This window comes from Chlamydotis macqueenii, chromosome 2 (genome assembly GCF_036417535.1).
Source record: "Chlamydotis macqueenii isolate bChlMac1 chromosome 2, bChlMac1.mat, whole genome shotgun sequence".
NCBI classification, from domain to species: Eukaryota; Metazoa; Chordata; class Aves; order Otidiformes; family Otididae; genus Chlamydotis; species Chlamydotis macqueenii.
In genome coordinates, this window is record NC_141557.1 from 142,282,374 (window position 1) to 142,295,060 (window position 12,687).

Here is a 12,687-nt window from a genome sequence, read left to right on the forward strand (position 1 = left end):
CTCATAAGAGTCACAGCTTTGCTGCTTGGATGGTCTCTTGGCAGCAGTATAAGGATTGAGCAATACTACTTTACATTTTTAAAACAAGAGCCTGTGTGAAAGCCAGCTTTGGTGCTGCTCAGTGCAAGTATCTCCACTGTGATCTCAGATCTACACGAGGAGCTGCAGAGGAGATCCCTGTTTACTCTCCAAATGTACAGTCTGCAAAGATGGTGGTGGCTTTGTCAGAGACCACAAGGAGGGAACCTGCATCAGTAGGGTTCCCCTCATGACCAGAAAAACTTGCCCAAAGATTTTCATCAGGTGTGCCAAACCCCTGGACTTTGCAGATCCCTGTGGAGCAGTTTAGCTGGAGTTCGTGCAGGTTATGCAATGTGCAACCTGTCCCAACTGCCTGCGTGGTAGCAGGGTGCTGGCAGCTCACCGCTTTCTGAATTATCCTGTGCATGGGTCACTTCACCCACTTCACAGCTCAATTTTGGAGACATGCACCTCATTCAAGTGCAAGGTCCTGCACCTGGGTGGTGGCAATCCCAGGCACAAATACAGGCTGGACAGAGAATGGATCAAGAGCAGCCCTGAGGAGAAGGACTTGGGAGTGCTGGTGGACGAGAAGCTCAACATGAGCCGGCAACGTGCTCTTGTGGCCCAGAAGGCCAACCGCATCCTGGGCTGCATCAAGAGGAGCGTGGCCAGCAGGTCGAGGGAGGTGATTCTCTCCCTCTACTCTGCCCTGGTGAGACCCCACCTGGAGTACTGTGTCCAGTTCTGGAGCTCCCAACATCAGAAGGACATGGACCAGTAGGAGAAGGTCCAGAGGAGGGTCACGAAGATGATAAGAGGGCTGGAGCACCTTTCCTATGAGGACAGGCTGAGAGAGTTGGGGCTGTTGACCCTGGAGAAGAGGAGGCTCCGGGGAGACCTGATAGCGGTCTTCCAGTACCTCAAGGGGGCCTACAGGAAAAATGGGGAGAGGCTGTTCAGTAGGGCCTGTTGTGACAGGATGAGGAGTAATGGTTTTAAAATAGAGGGAGGTAGATTTGGATTGGAAATTAGGAAAAAATTTTTTACAATGCAAGTTGTAGAACACTGGCACAGGTTGCCCAGAGAGGTGGTGGATGCCCCATCCCTGGAAACGTTCATGGCCAGGCTGGATAAGGCTCTGAGCAACCTGATCTAGTTGGGGATGTCCCTGCTCCTTGCAGGGGGGTTGGACTAGATGACCTTTGAAGTTCCCTTCCAACTCTAACCATTCTATGATTCTATTATTCGCACAGCTCCCCATGGGAGATAGCACTTTGGTCATGCAGCTCACTGTTGCAGAGAGTCACCTCTGTCCCACAGCTCGTCCTTGGAAACACGCTGCACCTCGGTCCGACAGACGCTCACTCTGCAGGAGCCACAGTAACAAGGAGAGGGACTCTGTGTGCCCTCTTTGAGATGACATGCAGAGTGGCACCCTGACCTCATGGAAGCTCTTCTGGAAGAAGAGGGCACTGGCTTGTCCATAGTAGACAGGGCATGCTTTACCGATAGAATCGGTGGTGCGGACTGAGCCCGTGTAGCTGGTTATGGGACCCACGTCAATGCAGTGATTGCCAGCCTCCAAAGGGTGGTGGCGATTCTCCAGTCCATTGAGATGGGGACCCAGTGAGTGATGAGCTGCAGTTCAGGGGCTGGCAGGCAGCCTTGTTAAGACCTCATCAGTCCAAACCGCCTATGACTGCTGTCTCCCTGGTCCAAAGTCTCCTCTCCACAAGGAGAAGAAGGGATGGGATGGTGGATGAGGTCAACACCTGGAAGGGTGTGGATGTGTAGCCACATGTCTGTTGCAAAACAGCCACGGAGGGCTGTGGAGTGTGGCTTGTGCTAGTGAGTGCGCTGGCACGGGAGGCCGGGGAGGCCTGGGGAGGCGGGAAGTGCACTGGCATGGTCCCGCTCATCTTTTCAATGGGTGCAAATCATCTGCTCCAGAGGACCCTTGTGAGAAGCTGGGAAGCGAGCCAGTTTGCACTGTTTGACCCTGGGCCCAAGGTTGTTCTCGGGTTCAAATAGCAAAGTGAGTATAAATGTACCCAGAGTCACTATGGGTGGAGTTTATCTAAGATTAGGTGCTTATAACACAAGCATCTGTTTTTATAGCTCTTTTTATAGTCAGTGGAGTGCTGTAAATATAAACCACAGGGTTTGGGCATGTTTCGTTTTTCCCTGGTGTGGGATGAATTGCACTCCGAGCTCTGGTGACTCCATCTCCTGTGCCGATAGTGGGGGCCTGGGCAGCTACCACAGGTGGGTGAATCTACAAAGCTGAGGAGCGAGGTGAGGTGGGTCCCACCATGAGTACCCACAAGGCCAACGATAACCATCAGCTGGGCAGTGGAGAGTTTCGTGGACGGACGGACCGAGCGAGCTCGGGCCTGCCTGTTTGCTGGCGGCTTGGGATGCAGGTGTTCACACATGTGGCTGCAGCTCCAACATGGCACAGACTGCCCTTTGCTGCCAAGGGACCTGGGTAAAAGCTGTGGGGAGAGAGAGGAGGTGCTGTGGTGGAGGCACCAGGGACTAAAGTTTAGAAGTTGAGGAAGCCTGAGGATCTTCCAGGGGGACCAAGGAAGTGGAGAAGGGATGCTGTAGCTATTGAGATGGGGCATGTAGAGAACAGTCTCTAAGGAGTCTGTAGGGAACCAGGCTCTCCCAGAGCTGCTGCCCAGGGAACAGTGTGGTTTCCTCTGTCCTGTGTCAGAAGTCTCCATTTTCCCCTATTTCCCCTCGGTGTGGTACGCAGTGTGGCAGCTGACTGTTACCATCTCTCGGAGGTGGCTCTGCTGAGGGGCAGTGGCTCTGTTCTGCTGGGTTTTTAGAAATGTACTCATCCACCATGAATCTCTTCTCCGGCCCCTGGGTCTGTCTCCTTGGGTGTAGCCCTAAGATTGGGGTCAAGGATTTTGTGATCTCTGTGGTTTTCAGAGCTGGTTCGGAAGCATAGATTGTATTTTAAAATTATTTTTAAAAGTCAGGAGAAGGTTCATATATAACTAGCTCTGTTCTCCCCAGGAGAGAATTGACATTCATTTCTCACTACTTCCAGAAATGTTTGGATTTATGAAATATTTATTTCTTTCACTTTCAGCATTTTTCTAGTATTTTCCTGTTGCTGAGTTAACTTCAGGTGGGTTTTGCAGGTAAGCTCTATTTCTACATCAAGAGAAATGGCTGGAGCTTGACTGATGCGTTCATTTTCAGCGTGAACTTCCATGAAGCCTTTTCACAGTTGCTGTTGAAAAGTAATTGTCTGGTTTGCAGCAGGGGCAGGACAAAATGATTCTGAAAATGCGGATTTTGTGCAGAAAGAAAGACGGTGTGATTCTGGGGTTGTTGATCCCAATGCAGTGAACTGTCTTGAGCAAGAGCTGAAAGGTGGAATATGAAAGAGAGATCTCCACCAGAGAAAAGCTTGCATCCAGTTGTTTGTATCGAGAAACACTCCTGAAGACCATCTTCATTTGTTTGATGGCAGCAGTTGTAAAGGAAACATTGATGTTGTAATGCCTGTGTGCGTACATCTGTTTGTTTTGCAGCTGGAACAGTTTTAACTATCGGAAAACAGCTCCATCCAGCTCTGCGCGGTCAGGATCATGCGCTTACCAGGAACTATCTTCAGAGCCCTTCCAAAAAAGAACATTGAGTGTGGGTGGAAGAGAAAGCAATGAATGAAGGTCAGAGGGTTCTTGTGCCCACAAAAGGCTTTGTCAGATAAGGTGGGTCACATTTTCCACACTTTTATTCTGCTTGTGTATTCAGCCTTCCACTGCATGAACCTGGATGCACAGGCAGTGGATGCCATCCTCATGGGTCCTGTTCACGGTCAGTGAGCGCTGGCTGGGACCGGTGCTGGAACATGAGTACAGACAAAAGGAGGAAGGTGGAAGCCCTTTGGCTTCCTTTGTCCTTTGGAAGCTTTGATGTTAACCTCAAATCCAGGTCAGCCTCATGAGACCGTGTACATTAAAGGCTGTAATGTATAGTTCTCTGGAGCAGGAAACATCCATAACAGTTCTCCAGAAAGCTTTGCCTGCTTCTCAGTCAGATGAAGAACTTCAGGTTCCCAGGACTTCTCACTTCTAGAGAAGCCCTGGGAGCTCCTAAAGCTGGTGTGATACTCCCTTCTCCTCCACCCCAGTGTTTTCTACCCTGTGTGAGCTGCATTGTCACAATTTGTCAGTTTGTCGCAGTTTGGATCTATTTCCTTACAAGCATTGAATTAAAGGCTCAGATTTTGTATAAGAGCAACTGGAGGTGCTGGGAATGTTTGCAGTCGTAGTGAAATCGTTGGTGTACCATCCTGGTCAGCACACCTATGGAAGGCAGAGCTGGGACACTAATGTACATATATGCAAAATACGACTGTGGCAGGAAAGCATCTGTTAAACTAAAGAAACAAACACAGTGTGGCAACCCATGCTGAAGGAAGCTTTATGGATCCAAATTAGGGTGACACAGCAAAGCTACGGTTTTTAGTAGACCTATGTGTGGCCTTATATGCGCCGACCCCTCTCCCCTCTTTGGCATGACTATTAATAGCACGGGGTCTGGCCAAACCAAACTCAAATAGTGTGGGGGTTTTTTTGGTTACTGCAGGGCTATTTGGCAACTCCAGATGAATGCCCTTAAATAATCCTGCTGGCACTGGGTGTTGGAGAGCTCGAGGCTTTAGAAACTTTTGGGTCAAATTTACTCTTCTTAAATAAACAATGAGTATTGATTAGATCATATGACAGCCCAACTGAGCACTCCTTCAAATACTGCAGCTCACTGGAGTTAATTTTTATGTATTTGTGTACTTAGAATCCCTTGAAGTTATTGCTTTGGTGAAAGAAATATTAAGTCTTTTACTCCTGCAGTTCTGTATACTTTTATATCTGCAGCCCTGTGCACATGGATAGGAGGATTTTTCGAGGCTGCTTAAAGGATTTGTATGCTCACTTTGTTTGGTTTGGTTGAGACTTGAATCCCTTAGGCAGATTTGAAAATCTCAGCCATAATTCTTTGCTTATTTTAGTACATCGGGGCGAGACCTTTTCCCTGTTAAAATAATTTCTAAGTACTGCTTTCTTGCTGCCATAAAATAAAAATTAAAATTTGTTCAAGTGGAATTTTAAGAAACATTTGCTTCTCTAGACATGTTCATTTATCTTACTCATTTGCTGTTTTGTTTACTGAGGAAGTTCTTAAGCCACAGTCTGTCTATATTTTGTACTGAGTAGAGTAGCAAGGAGCTTGTCAGAACTAAACATACAAATTTATAGAGGCCTTTTATTGTGATTATTTATACAGCTTAAATGTCCTGGAAAGGTTTTTTCATCTTAAATCACTCAGCAGTACGATTACGTATCTGGCCTCAAAAGATGTCAGGAAAACACCATATGGCCCTGCCAAATGCAGTACCCGTGCACACACACACACACACACACAAAGGCACTGGTTTGCAGCGGGGGGTGGGAAGCAAGGGGTGAAATACGTCAACAGAGTTTGGTAGGTGAAAGGCTGCTGGGGCCACGTGTGCTCTGTTTATGTGGGTCCCGAACGGGAGGCGCTCATGTTGCACAGGCAGTTTTATTCGGGCAGGAGGAGCAAAGCACAGCCTGCCTTGACGTTGCTTCCCAGTGTGGCTTGTTACGCTCATCCCCGTGTCTGGCAAGGTGCTGCTTGAAGCTCAGAGGAGCTGCAGCCACAGGGTGAACCGTCCAGTGCCCTCCCAGCTGCTCTGCTGCCGCCAAACCATCAGCCCTCACCTCGGGGGAGGCCAGTGCTAGCATCTTCTTCCCATTCGTCTCCCATGTACAAGTGACTGTGGTCAGGTGGACGCCAGCCACCTTGCCCTGTTAGCTGGGCTACACAGTGTGGTCTTGGGCTGCGCAGGGTCAGTGTTGCCTTTCTGAGCTGCCTGGGTGACGGAGGAAGCAGGCTGATGGACTACGGCATGCTGGAGCACGCCCAAGTGTGGGGGAAGCAAACCCATCCTCAGACCTGACTTGGGTCTTGTTGCCACTCTTCTAACACTGCGTTTGACTTCTGGTTTAGGGTGACGTTTTCCTATTTTCCTCCCACTGAGGTTTCCTTGGGAGTGACACACCGAAATAAACAGAACTCTGTGGAATTTGCTTTTACTTAGAGTGAGCAGTGGCCATGCTTTAGGCACCATCCTGGTTTCAACTGGGATAGAGTTAATTTTCTTCCTAGTAGCTGGCATAGTGCTGTGTTTTGGATTTAGGGTGAAAATAATGTTGATAACACACAGATGTTTTAGTTGTTGCTAAGTAGCGCTTACACTAAGTTGAGGACTTTACAGCTTCTCACACTCTGCCAGCGAGGAGGCTGGGGGTGCACAAGAAGCTGGGAGGGGGCACAGCCAGGACAGCCAGCCCAACTGGGGGGAGTTGGCCTGGGGACAGCAATTGCTGCTTGGAGTCGAGCTGGGCATCAGTCAGCAGGTGGTGAGTGGCTGCATCACTTGTTTTTCTTGGATTTTGTTTCTCTCTCTTTTTGTTGTTTTCCTTTTCATTGTTATTACTACTACTATTATCATCACCATCATCATTAATATATTTTTTATTTAAGTCATTAAACTGTTCTTATCTCAACCTACAAGTTTTCCTACTTTTATCCTTTCAGTTCTCTCCCTGGTCCCACCAGAGGGGGGCAGGGTGAGCGAGCGGCTGAGCGGTGCTTAGTTGCCGACTGGGGTTAAACCACGACAGATTTATAGACAGCTTAGGAACTTTACGTAAATTATGAACTAGGTACTAAGCCAAACACTAGACTTTAATCTGGAGCATTACAGTTCTGCTGCTTGCTTTTACCAGTTTGTTCAACTGGACAGGAGAGCCTACTGCAGAAGCTGAATATTTCAATTACTTTGAAGAAATTAACAATCTACTTAATGCCAAAACAATGCCTTCTGGCTTGCTGTCAGGGTGTTCAGCTAGTCTGAGCTTAGTTTATTCCAGCCCAGGCTGCTTTATATATCATGGCACATGTCCTCAACTTCACCCTTCCACTGAATGCCTTATCTGAAACCCTGCTCCTAGGATTTGCGGTCATTTGTTCAAAGTTAAAAATGAGACAAATCACCTTACATCTCATTTGAGTGCATGATCAGTGAGAAGCTGGGAACTGTACTGGGTAAAGAAATGACCCATCTATCGCATGTCTGTCACGGGGACGTGCTGCAGGTGTCCCAAAGCCCAGCGGGGTGTGTGTGTGTAAAACATAGGTATCAACAGAGAGCTTGTGAGAGAACGTATTTTTAGGTGAAGGTGTTAAGAGTATGAGACAAATCCCAGAAGCCTGAAGGAACAATGTCATCTGAGTTCAGGGGATCTTAAGCGGTCACTGGAGAGTCAAAAGAAGTTCACACATAGAAAGCAAACGTGACCACATGGGAACAGGCAGCGGAAGGGAGCCCAGCCACCCTCTCTCCATGCCCTGCCAGTGCCAAGGGCAGCACGCAGGGCAGAAGGGCTCAGCCTGCGGCACAGGGAACCTGCACCAGCTCCTGGAAAAACCTGGTGCTTCAGTGAGGAAAGTGCCATAATGGACTGCAGGAGGCTCCGGCATGGCAGGGAGCACTGGCAGCACCACGTCTCCTCTCTCCTCTGCCCCCACAGCACGTCCAGAGTGGTCTCTTGCAGGGCTGAGCCCTGTCCTGGTGAGCACGTGGCTTTGGCTGCTGCGTGCGGAGGACACCCGAGCCTCAGCAGCCGGGCACACTGCTTGGCTGCGGCTGAAGTTCAGGGCTTTGGTGTGCAGCTGGTCCGCGTTCCTGCATGCAGAGGCTTGCAGACAACAGTCCCATCGGGCTTTAGTCTTGCATGAGTGCATGTTAGGACACTTGGCAGGTGAGACAGAGTTCCCTTCTCTGAAACTTCCCTAACTGTAGTGTCCTCTGGGGTTTTGGACAAGGGCAGTGGTTTGTTCCTGCTCAAGCTACAGCCAACATAACTGCTCTGCAAGTTTAACAGAGGATTGATGTCAAAGCAACTCCCCACTCTGAACAGAGAGAGGTGCCTCATGGTTGCCAGTGACTGCTTGGGCCAGGAGCAGCTTTGTGTGGCTGTGCAGGGCTGGTACCCAGAGCCGCAGCCCCACGTGCTTGCAGCCAGGTGAGCAGCACCAGCAGATCCAGTCCTGAGTGCTGAGGTCTGGAGCCAGACCTGTGCACGGGCAGCACAAGGGAGCTGCTGGGCTTTATGTGCCTGCCCTTTCATAGCTGAGCTGCGGATGCCTCCTCGCCGACAGCCTTGTTTGAGGTTTGAGATGGTTGAACCCCACAGAGATGCCCAAGCAGGTGGCATCCTTCAAGGCCTTGGGCTCGGGGACAGCAGCTGCAGCCGGCTGTGCAGGCAGAGCAGCAGCAGCAGCATGTGGAGGTGGGTGCGGATGGGGTGTGTGCCGTGGGTGCAGCAGGGACAGGGTGCAGCGGGGCTGGGGCTGTGGGCTGCCCGCTGCTGCTGGAGTGAGGGTCTGGCCCTTTGGCAGTGCAGGCGATGGGAGAGCCCCCGCTCCAGGGAAATTGCAAAATGGATTTGGCAGGAGCAGAGGAACAGTGTGCCAAAATGCACTGAGCTGAACCAGCGTTGCGTTGTGAATTGTTTTTCACAAGCCACCAAATAAAACGCGGCTTTGGGAGCTGAGCAGAAGCTGGGAATCCCTTTTCTGTTCTTGCCTTTCCCTCTGCCTGTGGCAGCCCAGCCCTGCCCCGTCTGCCCACATCCTCGCAGGACCCGACCTGGCCCTGACAGCCGCTGCAGCAGCAACCGTGGAAAAACTGCGTCGTGGCTCTGTTGGACTCAGCTCACCGTCCCTGAGGGACAACAGGCTGGGAGTGCCAGGGGAGCACTGGCCGAGCCGGCGCCCCGAGCTCGGCGCGCTTGAGGCCGAGGGGCTCTCTCCCGTGGGTCTGCCGTGAAATGGGGTGTCCCTGAGGCCGTCTGGGTGACCTTTTAAAAGCAAACACTGCAAAGCATTGCCTGGCCTTCCTTTAGCTAATGGGGGAAAAAAATCCCAACCCTGAAAATCTATTCTGGTCTCGCATACGTCTCAAGTGGAAAATTTGAGCTGAAGCGATTTAGGTTGGCGGGGTTACGGGAGGTGAGGCCTGGCCGCCGCTGGCTCTGCGCGGGCGCCCGTGCCTGCCACGCGGGCAGGGCTGGGTCTGGCAGCGGCTGCCTGTGACACCACCAGCAAGTGGCTCCGGAAGAGAAATGAAAACCTGGACCTGAGGGAGCACAGGAGATGATGCAGCCTTCATGGCCACCTCTGTTAATACCCAAAACCAAAACCAAACAAACAATCAAACAAACAAAAACAAAACAAAAAACCCTGTTCTCAACTATCTGGGTGCCAAGGGATGGCTTTCCTTCTTCTCCCCGCTGTCCCTCAGCTGCAGTCACTCCTCTCGGTACAGCTCGCGGAGGGGTGTAGTGGCAGGGACCGCGGGTGGGGTGGCTGGCGGGTCCCTGTCCCTATCCTGCAGGAATGACACGGCCCTGCTGACAGCACAGGCCTTGAGCACCGGCCTTGAAGCTGCGCCAGGGCAGCTCGCCTTGGGGCGGGCGGCTGTGAGCACCTCGGGGTCAAGAGCAGCTGACATGGAAGCATCTCTGCTCCTCGGCCTTCCCCTCAGCGCCCGCGTCCCAGGGCCGCTCACTTCAAGACCTACAGCTGGCAGGAACTTGCCATTGAGGTGTTCATTGTTGGAAAATAGTAGTAATTGGATAAATTGAAACTTTTAATGGGAATATCCATCTCGATATGGGAGACTGAGTCCCATATGAGCGAAATATACAAATCACGCAGGTACTTGCTAAATCACACTATAAATTCTTGGGCTGAAATAGTTTCCCCTCCCATTTTTGACTGATACCAAGTATCTGCCCTATATTGACGTAGTATAGTAGGACCTGTATGGTTGCATGATGCACATTTGACAGAGGCTGTGATCTGCACTCCTGCCTACTGCAGCATTTCAGTCAGAGAGCGTTAAAATAAAGTTTTGTATTCGATAGAACTTAGGGCAATGGCAACACACAGTCTTTGGAGAAAGGCCTACCTGTAACCAGAGGCTGCTGGCTCTCAGCGCAGAGGTGATAAGCAGCAGCTGGTCAAGCTGCAGGCAGGGGGAACCAGCTCCTGCTGCCACCTCCCCAAAGCTTCTCTTTTCTGACTCAGGCTGACAAGCGCAATTAGCTTTGTCCTACGCCACTGATGGGATAATCCTATTAATGCCCCTAATTCAGATTAAAGACTATGCAGTTGCAAAGAGATTAAAATATTAAGTGAGAGCGAGCTTGTTATTCCAGGCACAGGGACTGTAATAAGGGGGGGTCCACATCGCTCTCGCACTGCTACTGCTCCCACCCTGTCCACCAGGTCTGCAGAGCAGACAGGCTCCCATGCTTGTCAGGCTCTTGGGGAACACAAACCAACCCGCTCCCCCTCAGCAGCGGGAAGCGGTGTGTGTAAGGCAGGTGCTGCAGACCTGGTGGACCATGCTCTTCCTTCACCCTCAGGGAAAGTACTTGAAGCACACAAGTCCTCACATATTAAAGTGAAAATATTAAAGTAAATTGTGGTAGTGAATTAATGCCACTACTTATTTGAGATTTTGAATGTCAATAAAGGGAAGTGAGGAAATAAGAGTTTGGGGAATAAGCAAGAAGCCTGCAGTCAGCATAGTGCTTTCATTGTAACAAAAAACTGTGTGTATTGTCCAACACCTTCCTTCAGTGCATGAAGTGGCAGTGACAGACATGACTCTCCTCCAGTGACAGTCAGAGCAGTTAAGACGAGCCACCTCTGCTGCCTACCCTGCTGCTTCTCCCAGCTCCTTGCAGCAGGCAGCCAGCTGCCAGGCAGTAAAAGCAGCCTTTTTTTTTTTTCCACGAGGTAAGTAGAGCTACAGAGCAGATTTTTCATTGCACCCTCTTTTAAAGCATCTGCTTCTGTTGGGTTTTGGATTTATTATTATTATTTAAAAACAGGGGTCAAAGCTGCATAATAAGCTTACTGCAAAACACAGTACTGGCCTACTCCACTGCTCCCCCAAAAAGCAGTAATTATGAAGTGGCAACAGAGCCAATAGTGGATGCAGGGCACCAACTTTTATTTCAAGCCAATGTAGGGCAGTTGCGCAGGTGCTTAGACATACGAGGAAAAGGTAGAACTGTTTTCTCCCGTTCCTGAGGAATAAGCGCACCACTGGTAACACTGCGTTGTCTCGGGCTGCAGCCCTGGATCTTCCTTGGGAAAGGGTCTGCAGGCTGAAGGGCTGCATCAGGAAGGTACGTCAGGCCAAAGCAGGTGGGATCTGTTTGGCATGCACAATGAGTAGTTTTATTAGACACTGAAACACTGTTTGCATATACCAGTATAAAAGAAATTCCAGCTACTACAGCTAGCCATACCAGCAGGGCTACAGGAGCACTGGCTTCAGTCAACAAGAGGAGTTGCAGACATGCATCAAGCATGACAGAGCTAATCAGTTCCAAGTACTAGATCAAAACCATCCAGCTTTTATGTTTTGCGTAAAATTCTGTCTTGCAATTATTATATCAGTAGCAACACTTCACAAAATCAAATTGAAGTACATACTATGTTCAAACTCCAAGCTGTTTCTAATGCAAACTGTCTTGAAGTACAATGAGTTATTTCTGCTCTGACCACTGTATCATCTATAGAGGTTTGGTTTTTTTCCCCAACAGATTTGCAAGTTAACATAAAACAACTCTCCTTAAGACTGTGTAACAGAATCCTGTAAGTTATCTTAGGCAACTGTAATTTATATTTAGTCAAAAACCATGCACCAGGCTCTTTTGTCTAGAGAAAGTCCTTAACTGGTAGACTGAAGTACATATCGCTTCTTGAAACACGGGGATGGTTAGTAAATTTAGGTTAAAAAAATCCACAACAAAAACAGAACAGCTTTCCTGCTATCATTATTTAGTCCCTTTCCTACTTCCACATTTAATTCCAGTAATAAATTTATTTGCATCTTCAAAACATAGACCAATTTGTACCTCTTAACTGTAAAAGTGTTCTGACAACTTGAGTCCAAACTGAGATTTTTCTTTCAAATAAAAGGTCCAAGTTCTACAAAATATTTGCTTTACAAAGCCAGAAGTTAAGATTTCGTACCAGTTGGTACTCATGTAAAGTGGACTTGCAACGAAAAAGCAGAAATTTTACCTCCAACTAAAGGGTTAAAAAAGTCCCCTTTGACTGCAGGATCCATAACTTAAAACCACCACTTCAAAGCCCCAATACCCCTTCTTCTTCTCCTCCTAGTTTTCAAGTAGGGGAAGGTAAAAGGAAAAGGTAAGAAAACAACCTTGACGAAATAAAGAGGCTCCAGTAACACAATAAAGAAATCCGCTGAACAGTTTCAGCAGTTCCAGTTACGCAATGCAGTTGGCAGATGCATTTCCAGTAGTGTGCTTTACCTTAGAAGAAGGTCCAGTAGAAGAGAGCACTGAGGTTTCTGAAGATTTGTGTAGCCCTAATCTTAGGAGTCAGCACTATACAGAACTGGCTGAAGTAAAAAAAAAAAAAAAAAAAAAAACCTAGATTCTTCAATAAACACCATTAAATAAGAAAAGCTAAAGGCTCTGTGACAACTTGCAGAGCTGT